Source organism: Mustela nivalis (genome assembly GCF_964662115.1).
Source record: "Mustela nivalis genome assembly, chromosome: 7".
Classification (NCBI taxonomy): Eukaryota; Metazoa; Chordata; class Mammalia; order Carnivora; family Mustelidae; genus Mustela; species Mustela nivalis.
Window position 1 is genome coordinate 85307904 of NC_139026.1, and position 7094 is coordinate 85314997.

Below are 7094 nucleotides of genomic sequence, written 5' to 3' on the forward strand. Positions count from 1 at the left end.
ATGAAACTGACGATAACTTGCTGATATCCTGTGATACTGTTATGGACTGAATGTGTCCCCCTCCCCCCAAATTCATATGTTGAACCCCTATCCCCCAGGGTGATGGTATTAGAAGGTGGCGCCTTTGGGAGATAATTAGGATGAGATGAGGTCATGAGGTTGGAATCCTCATGAATGGGATTAAGGCCATCGTAAGGATCACAAAGGAGCTTGCTTCCTTTCTGCTCTTGGCCACATGCGAATACAATGAAAGGTTAAAAAAAAAAAAAAAAAAGAGGGTTCTCACCAGAATCCAACCATATGGGCACCTTGATCTCGAACATCTAGAGAAATTTGTTTATCAATTTCTAAATTTCTATCTATAAACGTATACATTTCCATTTTTCATAAATTTCATAATTTATTTTATTGTTGTAATAAATTTATATTGTTTATAAGCCCCTGGTTTATATACCAAAGTCCCTGTGGTTCTTCGTTATACCAGCCTGAACTAAGACAGATGCCCATTCCCAAAAATGTTTTCTATAGCTATTCAAACTGGGATCCACTAAAGAATCACACATTTCGTGGGTTGTTATATCTCTTGAATCTCTCTTAGTCTGGAAGAGAACCCAAACCCATGCTTTTCTTTTTTTTCATGACATTGACTCATTGAAAAGACATGTCCTGTAGAATGTTCCACTTGGAGTTTGTCTGATTTCTGCATGGTGTCATTTAATCTTTACTTTATCCTCTGTACTTCCTATAAAGTGAATGTTAGCTTTAAAGATTTGATTCGATGCAAGTCAAACATTTTTGTAAGAATACTTAATAGGCAAGACAATGTATTTCACATTGTACCACAGCATGTGGTACAAATGTGTACCAAAGAAGCACGTAAGCTGGTTTCCTAGTAGTCAACATAGATTGATCACCAAATAAAAGGTGACAGCTTAAGCCTTCATTTTCAAAGTTATATTTTTCTACTTGCAGTCAGCAAGTGTCCTGTGGGTACCATGTCAGTACTCCTGTTCCTCATCAATCTTTCACTTAATGGTGCTAGCAACTGTTGATGATTTTTGCTTGAAATGGCAATTTCATTAGGGATGAAAAAGTGGTCATTTTCCAGTTTCATCATTCCTTGTACAATTCTTGGCAAACATTCTTTTATAAAAGAGAAATTTTTTCATTAGAAACTATGGATTGTTTTGTTGGTTTAACTCCCCAGGTTACTATACTGTGCCACTAGAGTTAGGAATTACTGGACTAGATGATTGCTACATTTTCTTCTGGCCAATAATCTTGACACTGACATTGGGAAATAAGCTCAGACCTAGACAGGCAACAAGGAGCTAGACTAGCTGGGGATGACTGCAGATAGAACACAAGTGGTCTTGGTTTTGTACATGGGGAGGAGGCAAAGTCTCTTAGAAAATCCTAGAAAGACTCCAGAAAACCATCCCAACAGGCTAGTTAATAAATGAATGTTAAAAGTGGAAAAATTTCCTTTGCATGTGAATCATCTTCAATTAGGGATTGTATCTTTCCTAATTGACCAATAAATGAATTATTGCATATCAGAGTGAGGATATATATGTATCTATGTCAGTTGACAAATGAAAGACTAGTCTCTTATTAGTTTATTGGCAAATACATATTTGTTCACAAAAAATGTTTATTTTGTATTAGGTAATACATTCAATTTGCATGTTTAGAGCTAAAATTTAAATAAGAAAGCCATATTATATAATATTCTTCAAGAAAATTGCTACTTGGGTGGATTAACTTAAGAATGCTTTACTGAATAGTTCCTTAATACCAAATTCTCAAATTTTTCCATTGAAATACCTCTAATGATGGAGGGGATTGAACCTCTACTCAGAGGAAGTTTGCATGTAGCAGCTGACCCCAAAATCAAATTTATTTTACACCTCCTATTAAAATATTAACTGAGGGGCACCTGGGTGGCTCAGTTGGTTAAGCATCTGACTTCAGTTCAGGTCATGATCGCAGGGTCTTGGGACTGAATCCTGGTCTGGCTCTGCACTTAGCGGGGAGTCTGCTTGTCCCTGTTCCTCGCCCTTTGCCCCTCCCCCAGCTTGTCTGCTCTCTTTCTCAAATAAATAAAATCTTTTAAAAAATATTAACTTAAATTCTGGGCATAACTCTGTACAGTATCGTTATTTGTTATGTTAAAAAATAGTAATACTGCCCTTCAAAACATTGAGTAGAAGCAACACTACAGAAATAATGAGGGATTCAGGGTCCTAATCCATAAAACTGGAGGAGGAGGACAAGTATCTCATGGATTTATTACAAATATCAACTGAAATAGTATTTATAAAGTCCTTCCCAGTTTTTTTTTTTTTTAAGATTTTATTTATTTATTTGACAGACAGAGATCTCAAGTAGGCAGAGAGGCAGGCAGAGAGAGAGGGAGGAAGCAGGCTCCCCGGTGAGTAGAGAGCCCAATGTGGGGCTCGATCCCAGGACCCTGAGATCATGACCCGAGCTGAAGGCAGCGGCTTAACCCATTGAGCCACCCAGGCGCCCCAAGTCCTTTCCACTTTGATTGGCACATAGTTGGCACTATAAAAGTATCTGTTAAAAAAAAACTGAAGATTTTTTCCCAGGCTCATCTTATTGTTTTACCTACCAACATAACTCCCAGAGTCTTAGTAACCCAGTTTGAGTGTGATTTTAATATTTAAGGCTGTAATTATGGTCGGAGTAAGAGAAGAAGCAAAGTGTGATTGTTCATTTGGGCTGAGTTAGAAAAGGAATCAAAAAACGCAGGGAAAAGGACACAAAGCTGGGGCAGTGGCTGAGAGTGGTGGCGTCCAGCCAGGCTGGTGGTGTGGTTTTGAGCAAATGTTTCAGAGTCCTGGCCCCATGGTGCATGCCAGGCACCGAGGACGATGGGAAACTACCAACAGCTGTTGAGATGCTCTGATTGCAGTGTTTCTCAGACCACTTTCATCAGAATTACCTAAGGTGTTCATTAAAAGTAAAATGTATGTGGCCCCAGCCTGGATGTCCACAATCTGAATCAATGTGGGGGAGGGGGTACACTTGGGACATCAGGAGTTTTAAACACCAATTCCTTATGTAACTAGAATGTGAAAACCTTTGTTGTCAGGGATATCGCTCAAGGATACTGCCCTTTTCTCCTTACAAATATTAACTTTATAAAGAACTTTAAAAAATACAATTTGTGCACCAATTCTGAATAGTCAGAATTGTTGGCTGGAAGAAAATGTAGCAATCATCTAGTCCAGTAATTCCTAACTCTAGCGGCACAGTATAGTAACCTAGGGAGTTAAACCAGCAAAACAATCCACAGGCCCCATCCCCAAACAAGTAATTATCAGAAATTCTGGAGCAAAAACCTGGACATAAGTGAACTTAAAAGCCCTCTAAATATTTGCAATGTGCAGCCAGGATTAAGACTCAGTAATCTGGTCCGACCTCATCTTGCACATGTGGACACAGGACTCCGAAAGTACAAGACTTACCTAAGATGGCAGAGCTTTCTTCAGAAGGTAATTGTGTAAGACTAGCTATGTTCTAGTGCAGTGTTTTTTCAAAATAAAGGTAATGACCCATCAGGGAATTGTGAAAACAACCTAGTGCATCCTGACAAGAATTTTCAAAAAAATTTAATAGAATAGACTAAAAGACATCAGAATACATAGCAAGAAGTGATGGTATTATTTCATGGTGTGTGTTCAGTGATAAGATGTTAAACGTGATCCTCATTTGAGGTTGTTGTCCAAGAAGTTGGAAAGTCCAGCTCTGGCATTTCCTTATAATTCTAGTATCTAAGGACTGAAGCTGATATCTGTGTACAAGAGGGTTACCAGCAAGTAGCCCATGGGGAGGGCCTGCATGTCACTGAGGTCAAGAACACAGGCTTGGGCAATGCAAATACCTCCAGGAAAGTTGAGTCTGTGCCCCTTATTGGTGACAATAGCCTGTGAAAGAAATTAAACATGCTACATCTTGACTACCCACACGGTAAAGTGAAACTTACCCCAAGGAAATTGTTGGTTTTATTTTTTATTTTTATTTTTTTAAAAGATTTTATTTATTTATTTGACAGACAGAGATCACAAGTAGGCAGAGAGACAGGCAGAGAGAGGGGTGGGTAGATTCTCTGCTGAGCAGAGAGTCTGATGTGGGGCTCCATCCCAGGACCCTGGGATCATGACCTGAGCCGAAGGCAGAGGCTTTAACCTACTGAGCCACCCAGGCATCCCTGTTGGTTTTAAATAGCACAATTTCTATAAAGCACTTAGCATAGTGTGTGGCATATGGTAAATAGTCAATAAACCCAAATAAGTAAAAAGGCCTTCATGAGTTCTCATTTCCCGACTCTCAGAAGACATGAACAAAAAATGTACTGGGACGGGGACAGTCTTCAGAGAGACGCATGCTCTTGGGTCTGATGTTTCTTTCAGAAGAGCAGAAGTTTAAAAAATAGCTAAAGTCATTGCCCCAAAAGGCAAAATATTAACAAGAGCAATTTTCTGTTTTCAACAAAACTGGACGTTATGATATCACAAAGATACCTGCTTATCCTGGAGATAAAACATTCCAATTTTTTTTTTTTTTTTACTTTTATTTATTTATTTATTTTTTTAAGAATGCCCTATCTTACAGATATACAAGCCAAGTGTGTCACCAGGCACCTGACATCATAACTTGTTTCGTTTCATTCTTAGTTTCTTTCTTTCTTTCTTTCTAGGAAGATATTATTCAATGTTGTCAGGGAAAAAAAAAAATGTTTTGCATTCTTTTCTGGTAGCTGAATCCCGAATAAAAGGAAAATTAGGCTGTTGGCCCCAAACCTCCCTACAGCTGCTTAAGGAGTTCCCATTCCTCTTTTGCTCAGATACTTTGCATGAGCAAAGACATGTCTCAGGTATAGCTCTCCACTTTTTAATATGCATCTCCTCAATCGAAAAATAAACTCCCCCCACACTCACTCCTGCCTCAGCCTCCAAATTATAAAGATACAAGAGCTCATCTGGTCCTAAAATATAGACATGCCTGGGATATTAACATTTGTATGGGTGCTAGTAAAAAACCCAAGTGTTCTTTTTCCACTGATTCCTCTGAAGGCATATGAATGTTCTATAATGTCACTTGCATATATATGTGTGTGTGTGTATATGTATATATATATATATGCATGTATGTACATTTTTTAAAAGATTTTATTTATTTATTTGACAGATCACAAGTAGGCAGAGAGGCAGGCAGAGAGAGAGGAGGAAGCAGGCTCCTCGCTGAGCAGAGAGCCTGATGCGGGGCTCGATCCCAGAACCTGGGATCATGACTGAGCCAAAGGCAGAGGCTTTAACCCACTGAGTCACCTAGGCGCCCCTCATGTATGTACATTTATACACATAAATAGGACAGCAATTGTATAATTCGGTAGGCCATAAATGTAGTGGGCTAGGCATTGTAGAGGATTTAGAATTGTGTAAAAACCAGCCCTGTCATCAAGGAGCTTAAAATCCAGTAGAGAAGATAGAACATGTGCACAAATAAGTCTAGTCCAGGAGAAAAATGTAGTGAGCCCCTGAAGAGAGCTCCAGCGCTGTGGGAGCTCAAGGGAAGAGATTCCGTGCGTCTGGCAGGTGCAGGGGCCTAGAGCAGAGGAGGCCTCCGGGGTACGTATCCGAAAAGATGGACAGGACTGGCCTCTGCCATGTGAGGTGGTATGTCATCCTAATGAGGGAAACCATAAAGGAGGATCCAAAAGTAGGCAGGAAGGGATGCCCGGGGAGGGACCGAGGAAGTCACTTTGGTCAGAGCACAGGGCGCATAAGAGAAACAGAGGTCACGAGTTTGGGGAAAGAGGTTATGTGGTAGTTTTCCCTGCCACAAACTGGTGGACTGAGGTAACAAATATATTATCTCACAATTCTGGAGGAAAGAAGTCCAAAATGGGTCTCACTGGGCTTAAAAGAAAGCGTCTGCAGGACTGTATCTCTTTCTGGAGGCTCTAAAGGAGGATCCATTCTGTTGTCTTTTCCAGTGGAAAGCGGCCCCCATTCCTTGGCTCCTGGCTCTGCCCAGCTTCAAAACCGGCGATGGCTGGTTGAGCTTTCTTGCGTCACTTTCTGTCACATTATTCTGACACTGCCTCTTCCCGCCCCCTGCTTCCACATTTAAGGATCCTTTTTTTTTTTTTAAACTAATTTTTTAAAAAGATTTTATTTATTTATTTGTCAGAGAGAGAGCACAAGCAGGGTTATCGGCGGGCAGAGGGAGAAGCAGACTCCCCGTTGATCAAGGAGCCTGATGTGGGGCTCGATCACAGGACCTGAGCCAAAGGCAGATGCTTCACCGACAAAGTTTCCCAGGCGTCCCACATTTAAGAATCCTTGTGATGACACCGGGCCTATCCAGATGATCCAAGACAACCTTGCCATCTCCAAATCAGCAATTAGCAACCTTCATTCCCCTTTGCCATGAAACCTAACCTGTTCCTAGGCTCTGGGAAAATAGAACATGGACATCTTTGCGGGGCCCTTATTTTGCCTGCCATAAACTGGGACCACAGATTAAAGGGTACTGAATGTCAAGATTGTCATCCCCATTTCTCATGCTGGGGTAGAAAACACAATGTCTGTTTTCAGGTAAAAGATGGTTTCTTTAAAGCGAGTATTTTCTTGCTTTTAGCTGGAATTACAGCAAGTCAGTCTAGTAACCCAGGCTGTCTCGTCCTGATTGAATGTTCCAGGTGGCAGTTATAGATGGCTTTGATGAATAAAATATGGGGAAATAAATTAAATATTGATAAATGCAGGTTGGTATGTTCAGTTTTTCCAAACACACAGCCCACAGGGAGAGGAAATCCTAAAGGAGGATCTCAGTCCTCAGTCCTGGAAATATTAGGAACTACTGCCTTAACAAAATGGCTTCCGATTTTTCCAGTCGGTCCTACCTGTAGTATATAGCATTCCTCCTCTGCTATTGGCATATCTCTAGAATCACAGGATGAAAAGTTTGGGAAAGATTTTTAAAAATAGATTTCGCAAATGCATTTCATCTTCTAACTTGTTTCTGGTGATCAATAATTCATCCCTCAGCATCTGTCTCTT